We start from the raw sequence: 20,954 nt of genomic DNA, 5'->3' as shown, positions 1-20,954 counted from the left end.
ACCTGCTTTCTGGGCTGAGATGGGGAACCGCTGAATTTTGGACTCGGCTGGTGACAAAATGTTCCAAACACACCCCATGCACAACTCCACCGGGGAAGGTGCCAGAAAGGAATTCTGTTGGTAGTTTTTACAGTACCCCGGTAGGCAGCTGAAAGGCGCCACAAAAGTTTTTCTACCTGCTTTCTGGGCTGAGATGGGGAAGCGCTGAATTTTGGACTCGGCTGGTGACAAAATGTTCCAAACACACCCCATGCACAACTCCACCGGGGAAGGTGCCAGAAAGGAGTTCTGTTGGTAGTTTTTACAGTACCCCAGTAGGCAGCTGAAAGGCACCACAAAAGATGTTCTACCTGCTTTCTGGGCTGAGATGGGGAAGCGCTGAATTTTGGACTCGGCTGGTGACAAAATTGTCCAAAAACACCCCATGCACAACTCCACGGGGGAAGGTGCCAGAAAGGAATTCTGTTGGTAGTTTTTACACTACCCCGGTAGGCAGCTGAAAGGCGCCACAAAAGTTGTTCTACCTGCTTTCTGGGCTGAGATGGGGAAGCGCTGAATTTTGGACTCGGCTGGTGACAAAATGTTCCAAACACACCCCATGCACAACTCCACCGGGGAAGGTGCCAGAAAGGAGTTCTGTTGGTAGTTTTTACAGTACCCCAGTAGGCAGCTGAAAGGCACCACAAAAGATGTTCTACCTGCTTTCTGGGCTGAGATGGGGAAGCGCTGAATTTTGGACTCGGCTGGTGACAAAATTGTCCAAACACACCCCATGCACAACTCCACGGGGGAAGGTGCCAGAAAGGAATTCTGTTGGTAGTTTTTACACTACCCCGGTAGGCAGCTGAAAGGCGCCACAAAAGTTGTTCTACCTGCTTTCTGGGCTGAGATGGGGAACCGTTGAATTTTGGACTCGGCTGGTGACAAAATGTTCCAAACACACCCCATGCACAACTCCACCGGGGAAGGTGCCAGAAAGGAGTTCTGTTGGTAGTTTTTACAGTACCCCGGTAGGCAGCTGAAAGGTGCCACAAAACTTGTTCTACCTGCTTTCTGGGCTGAGATGGGGAACCGCTGAATTTTGGACTCGGCTGGTGACAAAATGTTCCAAACACACCCCATGCACAACTCCACCGGGGAAGGTGCCAGAAAGGAATTCTGTTGGTAGTTTTTACAGTACCCCGGTAGGCAGCTGAAAGGCGCCACAAAAGTTTTTCTACCTGCTTTCTGGGCTGAGATGGGGAAGCGCTGAATTTTGGACTTGGCTGGTGACAAAATGTTCCAAAGACACCCCATGCACAACTCCACCGGGGAAGGTGCCAGAAAGGAGTTCTCTTGGTAGTTTTTACAGTACCCCGGTAGGCAGCTGAAAGGCGCCACAAAAGTTTTTCTACCTGCTTTCTGGGCTGAGATGGGGAACCGCTGAATTTTGGACTCGGCTGGTGACAAAATGTTCCAAACACACCCCATGCACAACTCCACCGGGGAAGGTGCCAGAAAGGAGTTCTCTTGGTAGTTTTTACAGTACCCCGGTAGGCAGCTGAAAGGCGCCACAAAACTTGTTCTACCTGCTTTCTGGGCTGAGATGGGGAAGCGCTGAATTTTGGACTCGGCTGGTGACAAAATGTTCCAAACACACCCCATGCACAACTCCACCGGGGAAGGTGCCAGAAAGGAATTCTGTTGGTAGTTTTTACAGTACCCCGGTAGGCAGCTGAAAGGCGCCACAAAAGTTGTTCTACCTGCTTTCTGGGCTGAGATGGGGAACCGTTGAATTTTGGACTCGGCTGGTGACAAAATGTTCCAAACACACCCCATGCACAACTCCACCGGGGAAGGTGCCAGAAAGGAGTTCTGTTGGTAGTTTTTACAGTACCCCGGTAGGCAGCTGAAAGGTGCCACAAAACTTGTTCTACCTGCTTTCTGGGCTGAGATGGGGAACCGCTGAATTTTGGACTCGGCTGGTGACAAAATGTTCCAAACACACCCCATGCACAACTCCACCGGGGAAGGTGCCAGAAAGGAATTCTGTTGGTAGTTTTTACAGTACCCCGGTAGGCAGCTGAAAGGCGCCACAAAAGTTTTTCTACCTGCTTTCTGGGCTGAGATGGGGAAGCGCTGAATTTTGGACTTGGCTGGTGACAAAATGTTCCAAAGACACCCCATGCACAACTCCACCGGGGAAGGTGCCAGAAAGGAGTTCTCTTGGTAGTTTTTACAGTACCCCGGTAGGCAGCTGAAAGGCGCCACAAAAGTTTTTCTACCTGCTTTCTGGGCTGAGATGGGGAACCGCTGAATTTTGGACACGGCTGGTGACAAAATGTTCCAAACACACCCCATGCACAACTCCACCGGGGAAGGTGCCAGAAAGGAGTTCTCTTGGTAGTTTTTACAGTACCCCGGTAGGCAGCTGAAAGGCGCCACAAAACTTGTTCTACCTGCTTTCTGGGCTGAGATGGGGAAGCGCTGAATTTTGGACTCGGCTGGTGACAAAATGTTCCAAACACACCCCATGCACAACTCCACCGGGGAAGGTGCCAGAAAGGAATTCTGTTGGTAGTTTTTACAGTACCCCGGTAGGCAGCTGAAAGGCGCCACAAAAGTTGTTCTACCTGCTTTCTGGGCTGAGATGGGGAACCGCTGAATTTTGGACTCGGCTGGTGACAAAATGTTCCAAACACACCCCATGCACAACTCCACCGGGGAAGGTGCCAGAAAGGAGTTCTCTTGGTAGTTTTTACAGTACCCCCGGTAGGCAGCTGAAAGGCGCCACAAAAGTTGTTCTACCTGCTTTCTGGGCTGAGATGGGGAACCGTTGAATTTTGGACTCGGCTGGTGACAAAATGTTCCAAACACACCCCATGCACAACTCCACCGGGGAAGGTGCCAGAAAGGAGTTCTCTTGGTAGTTTTTACAGTGCCCTGGTAGGCAGCTGAAAGGCGCCACAAAACTTGTTCTACCTGCTTTCTGGGCTGAGATGGGGAACCGCTGAATTTTGGACTCGGCTCGTGACAAAATTGTCCAAACACACCCCATGCACAACTCCACCGGGGAAGGTGCCAGAAAGGAGTTCTGTTGGTAGTTTTTACAGTACCCCGGTAGGCAGCTGAAAGGCGCCACAAAACTTGTTCTACCTGCTTTCTGGGCTGAGATGGGGAAGCGCTGAATTTTGGACTCGGCTGGTGACAAAATTGTCCAAACACACCCCATGCACAACTCCACCGGGGAAGGTGCCAGAAAGGAGTTCTGTTGGTAGTTTTTACAGTACCCCGGTAGGCAGCTGGAAGGCGCCACAAAACTTGTTCTACCTGCTTTCTGGGCTGAGATGGGGAAGCGCTGAATTTTGGACTCGGCTGGTGACAAAATGTTCCAAACACACCCCATGCACAACTCCACCGGGGAAGGTGCCAGAAAGGAGTTCTCTTGGTAGTTTTTACAGTACCCCGGTAGGCAGCTGAAAGGCGCCACAAAACTTGTTCTACCTGCTTTCTGGGCTGAGATGGGGAACCGCTGAATTTTGGACTCGGCTGGTGACAAAATTGTCCAAACACTCCCCATGCACAACTCCACCGGGGAAGGTGCCAGAAAGGAGTTCTGTTGGTAGTTTTTACAGTACCCCGGTAGGCAGCTGAAAGGCGCCACAAAACTTGTTCTACCTGCTTTCTGGGCTGAGATGGGGAAGCGCTGAATTTTGGACTCGGCTGGTGACAAAATGTTCCAAACACACCCCATGCACAACTCCACCGGGGAAGGTGCCAGAAAGGAGTTCTGTTGGTAGTTTTTACAGTACCCCGGTAGGCAGCTGAAAGGTGCCACAAAACTTGTTCTACCTGCTTTCTGGGCTGAGATGGGGAACCGCTGAATTTTGGACTCGGCTGGTGACAAAATGTTCCAAACACACCCCATGCACAACTCCACCGGGGAAGGTGCCAGAAAGGAATTCTGTTGGTAGTTTTTACAGTACCCCGGTAGGCAGCTGAAAGGCGCCACAAAAGTTTTTCTACCTGCTTTCTGGGCTGAGATGGGGAAGCGCTGAATTTTGGACTTGGCTGGTGACAAAATGTTCCAAAGACACCCCATGCACAACTCCACCGGGGAAGGTGCCAGAAAGGAGTTCTCTTGGTAGTTTTTACAGTACCCCGGTAGGCAGCTGAAAGGCGCCACAAAAGTTTTTCTACCTGCTTTCTGGGCTGAGATGGGGAACCGCTGAATTTTGGACTCGGCTGGTGACAAAATGTTCCAAACACACCCCATGCACAACTCCACCGGGGAAGGTGCCAGAAAGGAATTCTGTTGGTAGTTTTTACAGTACCCCGGTAGGCAGCTGAAAGGCGCCACAAAACTTGTTCTACCTGCTTTCTGGGCTGAGATGGGGAAGCGCTGAATTTTGGACTCGGCTGGTGACAAAATGTTCCAAACACACCCCATGCACAACTCCACCGGGGAAGGTGCCAGAAAGGAGTTCTGTTGGTAGTTTTTACAGTACCCCAGTAGGCAGCTGAAAGGCACCACAAAAGATGTTCTACCTGCTTTCTGGGCTGAGATGGGGAAGCGCTGAATTTTGGACTCGGCTGGTGACAAAATGTTCCAAACACACCCCATGCACAACTCCACCGGGGAAGGTGCCAGAAAGGAATTCTGTTGGTAGTTTTTACAGTACCCCGGTAGGCAGCTGAAAGGCGCCACAAAAGTTGTTCTACCTGCTTTCTGGGCTGAGATGGGGAACCGTTGAATTTTGGACTCGGCTGGTGACAAAATGTTCCAAACACACCCCATGCACAACTCCACCGGGGAAGGTGCCAGAAAGGAGTTCTGTTGGTAGTTTTTACAGTACCCCGGTAGGCAGCTGAAAGGTGCCACAAAACTTGTTCTACCTGCTTTCTGGGCTGAGATGGGGAACCGCTGAATTTTGGACTCGGCTGGTGACAAAATGTTCCAAACACACCCCATGCACAACTCCACCGGGGAAGGTGCCAGAAAGGAATTCTGTTGGTAGTTTTTACAGTACCCCGGTAGGCAGCTGAAAGGCGCCACAAAAGTTTTTCTACCTGCTTTCTGGGCTGAGATGGGGAAGCGCTGAATTTTGGACTTGGCTGGTGACAAAATGTTCCAAAGACACCCCATGCACAACTCCACCGGGGAAGGTGCCAGAAAGGAGTTCTCTTGGTAGTTTTTACAGTACCCCGGTAGGCAGCTGAAAGGCGCCACAAAAGTTTTTCTACCTGCTTTCTGGGCTGAGATGGGGAACCGCTGAATTTTGGACTCGGCTGGTGACAAAATGTTCCAAACACACCCCATGCACAACTCCACCGGGGAAGGTGCCAGAAAGGAGTTCTCTTGGTAGTTTTTACAGTACCCCGGTAGGCAGCTGAAAGGCGCCACAAAACTTGTTCTACCTGCTTTCTGGGCTGAGATGGGGAAGCGCTGAATTTTGGACTCGGCTGGTGACAAAATTGTCCAAACACACCCCATGCACAACTCCACCGGGGAAGGTGCCAGAAAGGAATTCTGTTGGTAGTTTTTACAGTACCCCGGTAGGCAGCTGAAAGGCGCCACAAAAGTTGTTCTACCTGCTTTCTGGGCTGAGATGGGGAACCGCTGAATTTTGGACTCGGCTGGTGACAAAATGTTCCAAACACACCCCATGCACAACTCCACCGGGGAAGGTGCCAGAAAGGAGTTCTCTTGGTAGTTTTTACAGTACCCCGGTAGGCAGCTGAAAGGCGCCACAAAAGTTGTTCTACCTGCTTTCTGGGCTGAGCTGGGGAACCGCTGAATTTTGGACTCGGCTGGTGACAAAATGTTCCAAACACACTCCATGCACAACTCCACCGGGGAAGGTGACAGAAAGGAGTTCTCTTGGTAGTTTTTACAGTACCCCGGTAGGCAGCTGAAAGGCGCCACAAAAGTTGTTCTACCTGCTTTCTGGGCTGAGATGGGGAACCGTTGAATTTTGGACTCGGCTGGTGACAAAATGTTCCAAACACACCCCATGCACAACTCCACCGGGGAAGGTGCCAGAAAGGAGTTCTCTTGGTAGTTTTTACAGTGCCCTGGTAGGCAGCTGAAAGGCGCCACAAAACTTGTTCTACCTGCTTTCTGGGCTGAGATGGGGAACCGCTGAATTTTGGACTCGGCTCGTGACAAAATTGTCCAAACACACCCCATGCACAACTCCACCGGGGAAGGTGCCAGAAAGGAGTTCTGTTGGTAGTTTTTACAGTACCCCGGTAGGCAGCTGAAAGGTGCCACAAAACTTGTTCTACCTGCTTTCTGGGCTGAGATGGGGAACCGCTGAATTTTGGACTCGGCTGGTGACAAAATGTTCCAAACACACCCCATGCACAACTCCACCGGGTAAGGTGCCAGAAAGGAATTCTGTTGGTAGTTTTTACAGTACCCCGGTAGGCAGCTGAAAGGCGCCACAAAAGTTCTTCTACCTGCTTTCTGGGCTGAGATGGGGAAGCGCTGAATTTTGGACTCGGCTGGTGACAACGTGTACCAAACACACCCCATGCACAACTCCACCGGGGAAGGTGCCAGAAAGGAGTTCTGTTGGTAGTTTTTACAGTACCCCGGTAGGCAGCTGAAAGGCGCCACAAAAGTTCTTCTACCTGCTTTCTGGGCTGAGATGGGGAAGCGCTGAATTTTGGACTCGGCTGGTGACAACGTGTACCAAACACACCCCATGCACAACTCCACCGGGGAAGGTGCCAGAAAGGAGTTCTGTTGGTAGTTTTTACAGTACCCCAGTAGGCAGCTGAAAGGCGCCACAAAACTTGTTCTACCTGCTTTCTGGGCTGAGATGGGGAACCGTTGAATTTTGGACTCGGCTGGTGACAAAATGTTCCAAACACACCCCATGCACAACTCCACCGGGGAAGGTGCCAGAAAGGAATTCTGTTGGTAGTTCTTACAGTGCCCCGGTAGGCAGCTGAAAGGCGCCACAAAACTTGTTCTACCTGCTTTCTGGGCTGAGATGGGGAAGCGCTGAATTTTGGACTCGGCTGGTGACAAAATTGTCCAAACACACCCCATGCACAACTCCACCGGGGAAGGTGCCAGAAAGGAGTTCTGTTGGTAGTTTTTACAGTACCCCGGTAGGCAGCTGGAAGGCGCCACAAAACTTGTTCTACCTGCTTTCTGGGCTGAGATGGGGAAGCGCTGAATTTTGGGCTCGGCTGGTGACAAAATGTTCCAAACACACCCCATGCACAACTCCGCCGGGGAAGGTGCCAGAAAGGGGTTCTGTTGGTAGTTTTTACAGTACCCCGGTAGGCAGCTGAAAGGCGCCACAAAACTTGTTCTACCTGCTTTCTGGGCTGAGATGGGGAACCGCTGAATTTTGGACTCGGCTGGTGACAAAATGTTCCAAACACACCCCATGCACAACTCCACCGGGGAAGGTGCCAGAAAGGAGTTCTCTTGGTAGTTTTTACAGTACCCCGGTAGGCAGCTGGAAGGCGCCACAAAAATTGTTCTACCTGCTTTCTGGGCTGAGATGGGGAACCGCTGAATTTTGGGCTCGGCTGGTGACAAAATGTTCCAAACACACCCCATGCACAACTCCACCGGGGAAGGTGCCAGAAAGGAGTTCTGTTGGTAGTTTTCACAGTGCCCCGGTAGGCAGCTGAAAGGCGCCACAAAACTTGTTCTACCTGCTTTCTGGGCTGAGATGGGGAAGCGCTGAATTTTGGACTCGGCTGGTGACAAAATTGTCCGAACACACCCCATGCACAACTCCGCCGGGGAAGGTGCCAGAAAGGAGTTCTGTTGGTAGTTTTTACAGTACCCCGGTAGGCAGCTGGAAGGCGCCACAAAAATTGTTCTACCTGCTTTCTGGGCTGAGATGGGGAAGCGCTGAATTTTGGACTCGGCTAGTGACAAAATGTTCCAAACACACCCCATGCACAACTCCGCCGGGGAAGGTGCCAGAAAGGGGTTCTGTTGGTAGTTTTTACAGTACCCCGGTAGGCAGCTGAAAGGTGCCACAAAACTTGTTCTACCTGCTTTCTGGGCTGAGATGGGGAAGCGCTGAATTTTGGACTCGGCTGGTGACAAAATTGTCCGAACACACCCCATGCACAACTCCACCGGGGAAGGTGCCAGAAAGGAGTTCTGTTGGTAGTTTTTACAGTACCCCGGTAGGCAGCTGGAAGGCGCCACAAAAATTGTTCTACCTGCTTTCTGGGCTGAGATGGGGAAGCGCTGAATTTTGGACTCGGCTAGTGACAAAATGTTCCAAACACACCCCATGCACAAGTCCACCGGGGAAGGTGCCAGAAAGGGGTTCTGTTGGTAGTTTTTACAGTACCCTGGTAGGCAGCTGAAAGGCACCACAAAACTTGTTCTACCTGCTTTCTGGGCTAAGATGGGGAACCGCTGAATTTTGGACTCGGCTGGTGACAAAATGTTCCAAACACACCCCATGCACAACTCCACCGGGGAAGGTGCCAGAAAGGAGTTCTCTTGGTAGTTATTACAGTACCCCGGTAGGCAGCTGAAAGGCACCAAAAAACTTGTTCTACCTGCTTTCTGGGCTGAGATGGGGAACCGCTGAATTTTGGACTCGGCTGGTGACAAAATTGTCCAAACACACCCCATGCACAACTCCACCGGGGAAGGTGCCAGAAAGGAGTTCTCTTGGTAGTTTTTACAGTACCCCGGTAGGCAGCTGAAAGGCACCACAAAACTTGTTCTACCTGCTTTCTGGGCTGAGATGGGGAAGCGCTGAATTTTGGACTCGGCTGGTGACAAAATGTACGAAACACACCCCATGCACAACTCCGCCGGGGAAGGTGCCAGAAAGGAGTTCTGTTGGTAGTTTTTACAGTACCCCGGTAGGCAGCTGAAAGGCGCCACAAAACTTGTTCTACCTGCTTTCTGGGCTGATATGGGGAAGCACTGAATTTTGGACTCGGCTGGTGACAAAAGGTTCCAAACACACCCCATGCACAACTCCACCGGGGAAGGGGCCAGAAAGGAGTTCTCTTGGTAGTTTTTACAGTACCCCGGTAGGCAGCTGAAAGGCGCCACAAAACTTGTTCTACCTGCTTTCTGGGCTGAGATGGGGAAGCGCTGAATTTTGGACTCGGCTGGTGACAAAATTGTCCAAAAACACCCCATGCACAACTCCACCGGGGAAGGTGCCAGAAAGGAGTTCTGTTGGTAGTTTTTACAGTACCCCAGTAGGCAGCTGGAAGGCGCCACAAAAATTGTTCTACCTGCTTTCTGGGCTGAGATGGGGAACCGCTGAATTTTGGGCTCGGCTGGTGACAAAATGTTCCAAACACACCCCATGCACAACTCCACCGGGGAAGGTGCCAGAAAGGAGTTCTCTTGGTAGTTTTTACAGTGCCCCGGTAGGCAGCTGAAAGGCGCCACAAAACTTGTTCTACCTGCTTTCTGGGCTGAGCTGGGGAACCGCTGAATTTTGGACTCGGCTGTTGTCAAAATGTTCCAAACACACTCCATGCACAACTCCACCGGGGAAGGTGCCAGAAAGGAGTTCTGTTGGTAGTTTTTACAGTACCCCGGTAGGCAGCTGGAAGGCGCCACAAAAGTTGTTCTACCTGCTTTCTGGGCTGAGATGGGGAACCGTTGAATTTTGGACTCGGCTGGTGACAAAATGTTCCAAACACACCCCATGCACAACTCCACCGGGGAAGGTGCCAGAAAGGAGTTCTGTTGGTAGTTTTTACAGTACCCCGGTAGGCAGCTGAAAGGCGCCACAAAACTTGTTCTACCTGCTTTCTGGGCTGAGATGGGGAACCGTTGAATTTTGGACTCGGCTGGTGACAAAATGTTCCAAACACACCATATGCACAACTCCACGGGGGAAGGTGCCAGAAAGGAGTTCTCTTGGTAGTTTTTACAGTACCCCGGTAGGCAGCTGAAACGCGCCACAAAAGATGTTCTACCTGCTTTCTGGGCTGAGATGGGGAAGCGCTGAATTTTGGACTCGGCTCGTGACAAAATTGTCCAAACACACCATATGCACAACTCCACCGGGGAAGGTGCCAGAAAGGAGTTCTCTTGGTAGTTTTTACAGTACCCCGGTAGGCAGCTGAAAGGCGCCACAAAAGATGTTCTACCTGCTTTCTGGGCTGAGATGGGGAACCGCTGAATTTTGGACTCGGCTGGTGACAAAATTGTCCAAAAACACCATATGCACAACTCCACGGGGGAAGGTGCCAGAAAGGAATTCTCTTGGTAGTTTTTACAGTACCCCGGTAGGCAGCTGAAAGGCGCCACAAAACTTGTTCTACCTGCTTTCTGGGCTGAGATGGGGAACCGCTGAATTTTGGACTCGGCTGGTGACAAAATTGTCCAAAAACACCATATGCACAACTCCACGGGGGAAGGTGCCAGAAAGGAATTCTGTTGGTAGTTTTTACACTACCCCGGTAGGCAGCTAAAAGGCGCCACAAAAGTTGTTCTACCTGCTTTCTGGGCTGAGATGGGGAACCACTGAATTTTGGACTCGGCTGGTGACAAAACTGTCCAAACACACCCCATGCACAACTCCACCGGGGAAGGTGCCAGAAAGGAGTTCTGTTGGTAGTTTTTACAGTACCCCGGTAGGCAGCTGAAAGGCGCCACAAAACTTGTTCTACCTGCTTTCTGGGATGAGATGGGGAACCGCTGAATTTTGGACTCGGCTGGTGACAAAATGTTCCAAACACACTCCATGCACAACTCCACCGGGGAAGGTGCCAGAAAGGAGTTCTCTTGGTAGTTTTTACAGTACCCCGGTAGGCAGCTGGAAGGCGCCACAAAAGTTGTTCTACCTGCTTTCTGGGCTGAGATGGGGAACCGCTGAATTTTGGACTCGGCTCGTGACAAAATTGTCCAAACACACCATATGCACAACTCCACCGGGGAAGGTGCCAGAAAGGAGTTCTGTTAGTAGTTTTTACAGTACCCCGGTAGGCAGCTGAAAGGCGCCACAAAAGATGTTCTACCTGCTTTCTGGGCTGAGATGGGGAACCGCTGAATTTTGGACTCGGCTGGTGACAAAATTGTCCAAAAACACCATATGCACAACTCCACGGGGGAAGGTGCCAGAAAGGAGTTCTGTTGGTAGTTTTTACAGTACCCCGGTAGGCAGCTGAAAGGCGCCACAAAACTTGTTCTACCTGCTTTCTGGGCTGAGATGGGGAACCGTTGAATTTTGGACTCGGCTGGTGACAAAATGTTCCAAAGACACCCCATGCACAACTCCACCGGGGAAGGTGCCAGAAAGGAGTTCTCTTGGTAGTTTTTACAGTACCCCGGTAGGCAGCTGAAAGGCGCCACAAAAGTTGTTCTACCTGCTTTCTGGGCTGAGATGGGGAAGCGCTGAATTTTGGACTCGGCTGGTGACAAAATTGTCCAAACACACCCCATGCACAACTCCACCGGGGAAGGTGCCAGAAAGGAGTTCTGTTGGTAGTTTTTACAGTACCCCAGTAGGCAGCTGGAAGGCGCCACAAAAATTGTTCTACCTGCTTTCTGGGCTGAGATGGGGAACCGCTGAATTTTGGGCTCGGCTGGTGACAAAATGTTCCAAACACACCCCATGCACAACTCCACCGGGGAAGGTGCCAGAAAGGAGTTCTCTTGGTAGTTTTTACAGTGCCCCGGTAGGCAGCTGAAAGGCGCCACAAAACTTGTTCTACCTGCTTTCTGGGCTGAGCTGGGGAACCGCTGAATTTTGGACTCGGCTGTTGTCAAAATGTTCCAAACACACTCCATGCACAACTCCACCGGGGAAGGTGCCAGAAAGGAGTTCTGTTGGTAGTTTTTACAGTACCCCGGTAGGCAGCTGGAAGGCGCCACAAAAGTTGTTCTACCTGCTTTCTGGGCTGAGATGGGGAACCGTTGAATTTTGGACTCGGCTGGTGACAAAATGTTCCAAACACACCCCATGCACAACTCCACCGGGGAAGGTGCCAGAAAGGAGTTCTGTTGGTAGTTTTTACAGTACCCCGGTAGGCAGCTGAAAGGCGCCACAAAACTTGTTCTACCTGCTTTCTGGGCTGAGATGGGGAACCGTTGAATTTTGGACTCGGCTGGTGACAAAATGTTCCAAACACACCATATGCACAACTCCACGGGGGAAGGTGCCAGAAAGGAGTTCTCTTGGTAGTTTTTACAGTACCCCGGTAGGCAGCTGAAACGCGCCACAAAAGATGTTCTACCTGCTTTCTGGGCTGAGATGGGGAAGCGCTGAATTTTGGACTCGGCTCGTGACAAAATTGTCCAAACACACCATATGCACAACTCCACCGGGGAAGGTGCCAGAAAGGAGTTCTCTTGGTAGTTTTTACAGTACCCCGGTAGGCAGCTGAAAGGCGCCACAAAAGATGTTCTACCTGCTTTCTGGGCTGAGATGGGGAACCGCTGAATTTTGGACTCGGCTGGTGACAAAATTGTCCAAAAACACCATATGCACAACTCCACGGGGGAAGGTGCCAGAAAGGAATTCTCTTGGTAGTTTTTACAGTACCCCGGTAGGCAGCTGAAAGGCGCCACAAAACTTGTTCTACCTGCTTTCTGGGCTGAGATGGGGAACCGCTGAATTTTGGACTCGGCTGGTGACAAAATTGTCCAAAAACACCATATGCACAACTCCACGGGGGAAGGTGCCAGAAAGGAATTCTGTTGGTAGTTTTTACACTACCCCGGTAGGCAGCTAAAAGGCGCCACAAAAGTTGTTCTACCTGCTTTCTGGGCTGAGATGGGGAACCACTGAATTTTGGACTCGGCTGGTGACAAAATTGTCCAAACACACCCCATGCACAACTCCACCGGGGAAGGTGCCAGAAAGGAGTTCTGTTGGTAGTTTTTACAGTACCCCGGTAGGCAGCTGAAAGGCGCCACAAAACTTGTTCTACCTGCTTTCTGGGCTGAGATGGGGAACCGCTGAATTTTGGACTCGGCTGGTGACAAAATTGTCCAAACACACCATATGCACAACTCCACCGGGGAAGGTGCCAGAAAGGAGTTCTCTTGGTAGTTTTTACAGTACCCCGGTAGGCAGCTGGAAGGCGCCACAAAAGTTGTTCTAACTTCTTTCTGGGCTGAGATGGGGAAGCGCTGAATTTGGGACTCGGCTGGTGACAAAATGTTCCAAACACACCCCATGCACAACTCCACCGGGGACGGTGCCAGAAAGGAGTTCTCTTGGTAGTTTTTACAGTACCCCGGTAGGCAGCTGAAAGGCACCACAAAAGATGTTCTACCTGCTTTCTGGGCTGAGATGGGGAAGCGCTGAATTTTGGACTCGGCTCGTGACATAATTGTCCAAACACACCATATGCACAACTCCACCGGGGAAGGTGCCAGAAAGGAGTTCTGTTGGTAGTTTTTACAGTACCCCGGTAGGCAGCTGAAAGGCGCCACAAAAGATGTTCTACCTGCTTTCTGGGCTGAGATGGGGAACCGCTGAATTTTGGACTCGGCTGGTGACAAAATTGTCCAAAAACACCATATGCACAACTCCACGGGGGAAGGTGCCAGAAAGGAATTCTCTTGGTAGTTTTTACAGTACCCCGGTAGGCAGCTGAAAGGCGCCACAAAACTTGTTCTACCTGCTTTCTGGGCTGAGATGGGGAAGCGCTGAATTTTGGACTCGGCTGGTGACAAAATGTTCCAAACACACCCCATGCACAACTCCACCGGGGAAGGTGCCAGAAAGGAGTTCTGTTGGTAGTTTTTACAGTACCCCGGTAGGCAGCTGAAAGGCACCACAAAAGATGTTCTACCTGCTTTCTGGGCTGAGATGGGGAAGCGCTGAATTTTGGACTCGGCTGGTGACAAAATGTTCCAAACACACCCCATGCACAACTCCACCGGGGAAGGTGCCAGAAAGGAGTTCTGTTGGTAGTTTTTACAGTACCCCGGTAGGCAGCTGAAAGGCGCCACAAAACTTGTTCTACCTGCTTTCTGGGCTGAGATGGGGAACCGTTGAATTTTTGACTCGGCTGGTGACAAAATGTTCCAAAGACACCCCATGCACAACTCCACCGGGGAAGGTGCCAGAAAGGAATTCTGTTGGTAGTTTTTACAGTACCCCGGTAGGCAGCTGAAAGGCGCCACAAAACTTGTTCTACCTGCTTTCTGGGCTGAGATGGGGAAGCGCTGAATTTTGGACTCGGCTGGTGACAAAATGTTCCAAACACACCCCATGCACAACTCCACCGGGGAAGGTGCCAGAAAGGAGTTCTGTTGGTAGTTTTTACAGTACCCCGGTAGGCAGCTGAAAGGCGCCACAAAACTTGTTCTACCTGCTTTCTGGGCTGAGATGGGGAAGCGCTGAATTTGGGACTCGGCTGGTGACAAAATGTTCCAAACACACCCCATGCACAACTCCACCGGGGACGGTGCCAGAAAGGAGTTCTCTTGGTAGTTTTTACAGTACCCCGGTAGGCAGCTGAAAGGCACCACAAAAGATGTTCTACCTGCTTTCTGGGCTGAGATGGGGAAGCGCTGAATTTTGGACTCGGCTCGTGACATAATTGTCCAAACACACCATATGCACAACTCCACCGGGGAAGGTGCCAGAAAGGAGTTCTGTTGGTAGTTTTTACAGTACCCCGGTAGGCAGCTGAAAGGCGCCACAAAAGATGTTCTACCTGCTTTCTGGGCTGAGATGGGGAACCGCTGAATTTTGGACTCGGCTGGTGACAAAATTGTCCAAAAACACCATATGCACAACTCCACGGGGGAAGGTGCCAGAAAGGAATTCTCTTGGTAGTTTTTACAGTACCCCGGTAGGCAGCTGAAAGGCGCCACAAAACTTGTTCTACCTGCTTTCTGGGCTGAGATGGGGAAGCGCTGAATTTTGGACTCGGCTGGTGACAAAATGTTCCAAACACACCCCATGCACAACTCCACCGGGGAAGGTGCCAGAAAGGAGTTCTGTTGGTAGTTTTTACAGTACCCCGGTGGGCAGCTGAAAGGCGCCACAAAACTTGTTCTACCTGCTTTCTGGGCTGAGATGGGGAAGCGCTGAATTTTGGACTCGGCTGGTGACAAAATGTTCCAAACACACTCCATGCACAACTCCACCGGGGAAGGTGCCAGAAAGGAGTTCTCTTGGTAGTTTTTACAGTGCCCCGGTAGGCAGCTGGAAGGCGCCACAAAAGTTGTTCTACCTGCTTTCTGGGCTGAGATGGGGAACCGCTGAATTTTGGACTCGGCTCGTGACAAAATTGTCCAAACACACCATATGCACAACTCCACCGGGGAAGGTGCCAGAAAGGAGTTCTGTTGGTAGTTTTTACAGTACCCCGGTAGGCAGCTGAAAGGCGCCACAAAAGATGTTCTACCTGCTTTCTGGGCTGAGATGGGGAACCGCTGAATTTTGGACTCGGCTGGTGACAAAATTGTCCAAAAACACCATATGCACAACTCCACGGGGGAAGGTGCCAGAAAGGAATTCTGTTGGTAGTTTTTACACTACCCTGGTAGGCAGCTGAAAGGCGCCACAAAACTTGTTCTACCTGCTTTCTGGGCTGAGATGGGGAAGCGCTGAATTTTGGACTCGGCTGGTGACAAAATGTTCCAAACACACCCCATGCACAACTCCACCGGGGAAGGTGCCAGAAAGGAGTTCTGTTGGTAGTTTTTACAGTACCCCGGTAGGCAGCTGAAAGGCGCCACAAAACTTGTTCTACCTGCTTTCTGGGCTGAGATGGGGAACCGTTGAATTTTGGACTCGGCTGGTGACAAAATGTTCCAAACACACCCCATGCACAACTCCACCGGGGAAGGTGCCAGAAAGGAATTCTGTTGGTAGTTTTTACAGTACCCCGGTAGGCAGCTGAAAGGCGCCACAAAAGTTGTTCTACCTGCTTTCTGGGCTGAGATGGGGAAGCGCTGAATTTTGGACTCGGCTGGTGACAAAATGTTCCAAACACACCCCATGCACAACTCCACCGGGGAAGGTGCCAGAAAGGAGTTCTGTTGGTAGTTTTTACAGTACCCCGGTAGGCAGCTGAAAGGCGCCACAAAACTTGTTCTACCTGCTTTCTGGGCTGAGATGGGGAACCGCTGAATTTTGGACTCGGCTGGTGACAAAATGTTCCAAACACACTCCATGCACAACTCCACCGGGGAAGGTGCCAGAAAGGAATTCTGTTGGTAGTTTTTACAGTACCCCGGTAGGCAGCTGAAAGGCGCCACAAAAGTTGTTCTACCTGCTTTCTGGGCTGAGATGGGGAACCGTTGAATTTTGGACTCGGCTGGTGACAAAATGTTCCAAACACACCCCATGCACAACTCCACCGGGGAAGGTGCCAGAAAGGAGTTCTCTTGGTAGTTTTTACAGTGCCCCGGTAGCCAGCTGGAAGGCGCCACAAAAGTTGTTCTACCTGCTTTCTGGGCTGAGATTGGGAAGCGCTGAATTTTGGACTCGGCTGGTGACAAAATTGTCCAAACACACCATATGCACAACTCCACCGGGGAAGGTGCCAGAAAGGAGTTCTGTTGGTAGTTTTTACAGTACCCCGGTAGGCAGCTGAAAGGCGCCACAAAAGATGTTCTACCTGCTTTCTGGGCTGAGATGGGGAACCGCTAAATTTTGGACTCGGCTGGTGACAAAATTGTCCAAAAACACCATATGCACAACTCCACGGGGGAAGGTGCCAGAAAGGAATTCTGTTGGTAGTTTTTACACTACCCTGGTAGGCAGCTGAAAGGCGCCACAAAACTTGTTCTACCTGCTTTCTGGGCTGAGATGGGGAAGCGCTGAATTTTGGACTCGGCTGGTGACAAAATGTTCCAAACACACCCCATGCACAACTCCACCGGGGAAGGTGCCAGAAAGGAGTTCTCTTGGTAGTTTTTACAGTACCCCGGTAGGCAGCTGAAAGGCGCCACAAAACTTGTTCTACCTGCTTTCTGGGCTGAGATGGGGAACCGTTGAATTTTGGACTCGGCTGGTGACAAAATGTTCCAAAGACACCCCATGCACAACTCCACCGGGGAAGGTGCCAGAAAGGAATTCTGTTGGTAGTTTTTACAGTACCCCGGTAGGCAGCTGAAAGGCGCCACAAAAGTTGTTCTACCTGCTTTCTGGGCTGAGATGGGGAAGCGCTGAATTTTGGACTCGGCTGGTGACAAAATGTTCCAAACACACCCCATGCACAACTCCACCGGGGAAGGTGCCAGAAAGGAGTTCTGTTGGTAGTTTTTACAGTACCCCGGTAGGCAGCTGAAAGGCGCCACAAAACTTGTTCTACCTGCTTTCTGGGCTGAGATGGGGAACCGCTGAATTTTGGACTCGGCTGGTGACAAAATTGTCCAAACACACCATATGCACAACTCCACCGGGGAAGGTGCCAGAAAGGAGTTCTGTTGGTAGTTTTTACAGTACCCCGGTAGGCAGCTGAAAGGCGCCACAAAACTTGTTCTACCTGCTTTCTGGGCTGAGATGGGGAAGCGCTGAATTTTGGACTCGGCTGGTGACAAAATGTTCCAAACACACCCCATGCACAACTCCACCGGGGAAGGTGCCAGAAAGGAGTTCTCTTGGTAGTTTTTACAGTACCCCGGTAGGCAGCTGAAAGGCGCCACAAAAGTTGTTCTACCTGCTTTCTGGGCTGAGATGGGGAACCGCTGAATTTTGGACTCGGCTGGTGACAAAATATTCCAAACACACCCCATGAACAACTCCACCAGGGAAGGTGCCAGAAAGGAGTTCTCTTGGTAGTTTTTACAGTACCCTGGTAGGCAGCTGAAAGGCACCACAAAAGATGTTCTACCTGCTTTCTGGGCTGAGATGGGGAAGCGCTGAATTTTGGACTCGGCTGGTGACAAAATTGTCCAAAAACACCATATGCACAACTCCACGGGGGAAGGTGCCAGAAAGGAATTCTGTTGGTAGTTTTTACAGTACCCCGGTAGGCAGCTGAAAGGCGCCACAAAAGTTGTTCTACCTGCTTTCTGGGCTGAGATGGGGAACCGTTGAATTTTGGACTCGGCTGGTGACAAAATGTTCCAAACACACCCCATGCACAACTCCACCGGGGAAGGTGCCAGAAAGGAATTCTGTTGGTAGTTTTTACAGTGCCCCGGTAGGCAGCTGAAAGGCGCCACAAAACTTGTTCTACCTGCTTTCTGGGCTGAGATGGGGAAGCGCTGAATTTTGGACTCGGCTGGTGACAAAATGTTCCAAACACACCCCATGCACAACTCCACCGGGGAAGGTGCCAGAAAGGAGTTCTGTTGGTAGTTTTTACAGTACCCCGGTAGGCAGCTGAAAGGCGCCACAAAACTTGTTCTACCTGCTTTCTGGGCTGAGATGGGGAACCGTTGAATTTTGGACTCGGCTGGTGACAAAATTGTCCAAAAACACCATATGCACAGCTCCACGGGGGAAGGTGCCAGAAAGGAATTCTGTTAATAGTTTTTACAGTACCCCGGTAGGCAGCTGAAAGGCGCCACAAAAGTTCTTCTACCTGCTTTCTGGGCTGAGATGGGGAAGCGCTGAATTTTGGACTCGGCTGGTGACAAAATGTTCCAAAGACACCCCATGCACAACTCCACCGGGGAAGGTGCCAGAAAGGAGTTCTGTTGGTAGTTTTTACAGTACCCCGGTAGGCAGCTGAAAGGCGCCACAAAACTTGTTCTACCTGCTTTCTGGGATGAGATGGGGAACCGCTGAATTTTGGACTCGGCTGGTGACAAAATGTTCCAAACACACTCCATGCACAACTCCACCGGGGAAGGTGCCAGAAAGGAGTTCTGTTGGTAGTTTTTACAGTACCCCGGTAGGCAGCTGAAAGGCACCACAAAAGATGTTCTACCTGCTTTCTGGGCTGAGCTGGGGAACCGCTGAATTTTGGACTCGGCTGGTGGCAAAATGTTCCAAACACACCCCATGCACAACTCCACCGGGGAAGGTGCCAGAAAGGAATTCTGTTGGTAGTTTTTACACTACCCCGGTAGGCAGCTGAAAGGCGCCACAAAACTTGTTCTACCTGCTTTCTGGGCTGAGATGGGGAAGCGCTGAATTTTGGACTCGGCTGGTGACAAAATGTTCCAAACACACCCCATGCACAACTCCACCGGGGAAGGTGCCAGAAAGGAGTTCTCTTGGTAGTTTTTACAGTACCCCGGTAGGCAGCTGAAAGGCACCACAAAACTTGTTCTACCTGCTTTCTGGGCTGAGATGGGGAAGCGCTGAATTTTGGACTCGGCTGGTGACAAAATGTTCCAAACACACCCCATGCACAACTCCACCGGGGAAGGTGCCAGAAAGGAGTTCTCTTGGTAGTTTTTACAGTACCCCGGTAGGCAGCTGAAAGGCGCCACAAAAGTTGTTCTACCTGCTTTCTGGGCTGAGATGGGGAACCCTTGAATTTTGGACTCGGCTGGTGACAAAATATTCCAAACACACCCCATGCACAACTCCACCAGGGAAGGTGCCAGAAAGGAGTTCTCTTGGTAGTTTTTACAGTACCCTGGTAGGCAGCTGAAAGGCACCACAAAAGATGTTCTACCTGCTTTCTGGGCTGAGATGGGGAAGCGCTGAATTTTGGACTCGGCTGGTGACAAAATTGTCCAAAAACACCATATGCACAACTCCACGGGGGAAGGTGCCAGAAAGGAATTCTGTTGGTAGTTTTTACACTATTCCGGTAGGCAGCTGAAAGGCGCCACAAAAGTTGTTCTACCTGCTTTCTGGGCTGAGATGGGGAACCGTTGAATTTTGGACTCGGCTGGTGACAAAATGTTCCAAACACACCCCATGCACAACTCCACCGGGGAAGGTGCCAGAAAGGAATTCTCTTGGTAGTTTTTACAGTGCCCCGGTAGGCAGCTGAAAGGCGCCACAAAACTTGTTCTACCTGCTTTCTGGGCTGAGATGGGGAACCGCTGAATTTTGGACTCGGCTGGTGACAAAATTGTCCAAACACACCCCATGCACAACTCCACCGGGGAAGGTGCCAGAAAGGAGTTCTCTTGGTAGTTTTTACAGTACCCCGGTAGGCAGCTGGAAGGCGCCACAAAACTTGTTCTACCTGCTTTCTGGGCTGAGATGGGGAAGCGCTGAATTTGGGACTCGGCTGGTGACAAAATGTTCCAAACACACCCCATGCACAACTCCACCGGGGAAGGTGCCAGAAAGGAGTTCTCTTGGTAGTTTTTACAGTACCCCGGTAGGCAGCTGGAAGGCGCCACAAAAGTTGTTCTACCTGCTTTCTGGGCTGAGATGGGGAAGCGCTGAATTTTGGACTCGGCTGGTGACAAAATGTTCCAAACACACCCCATGCACAACTCCACCGGGGAAGGTGCCAGAAAGGAGTTCTCTTGGTAGTTTTTACAGTACCCCGGTAGGCAGCTGAAAGGAGCCACAAAAGTTGTTCTACCTGCTTTCTGGGCTGAGATGGGGAAGCGCTGAATTTTGGACTCGGCTGGTGACAAAATGTTCCAAACACACCCCATGCACAACTCCACCGGGGAAGGTGCCAGAAAGGAGTTCTCTTGGTAGTTTTTACAGTACCCCGGTAGGCAGCTGGAAGGCGCCACAAAACTTGTTCTACCTGCTTTCTGGGCTGAGATGGGGAACCGCTGAATTTTGGACTCGGCTGGTGACAAAATGTTCCAAACACACCCCATGCACAACTCCACCGGGGAAGGTGCCAGAAAGGAATTCTCTTGGTAGTTTTTACAGTACCCTGGTAGGCAGCTGAAAGGCACCACAAAAGATGTTCTACCTGCTTTCTGGGCTGAGATGGGGAAGCGCTGAATTTTGGACTCGGCTGGTGACAAAATTGTCCAAAAACACCATATGCACAACTCCACGGGGGAAGGTGCCAGAAAGGAATTCTGTTGGTAGTTTTTACAGTACCCCGGTAGGCAGCTGAAAGGCGCCACAAAAGTTGTTCTACCTGCTTTCTGGGCTGAGATGGGGAACCGTTGAATTTTGGACTCGGCTGGTGACAAAATGTTCCAAACACAC

The sequence above is a fragment of the Falco cherrug genome, chromosome W (assembly GCF_023634085.1).
Source record: "Falco cherrug isolate bFalChe1 chromosome W, bFalChe1.pri, whole genome shotgun sequence".
Lineage (NCBI taxonomy): Eukaryota > Metazoa > Chordata > Aves > Falconiformes > Falconidae > Falco > Falco cherrug.
This window is presented reverse-complemented; position numbering follows the sequence as displayed.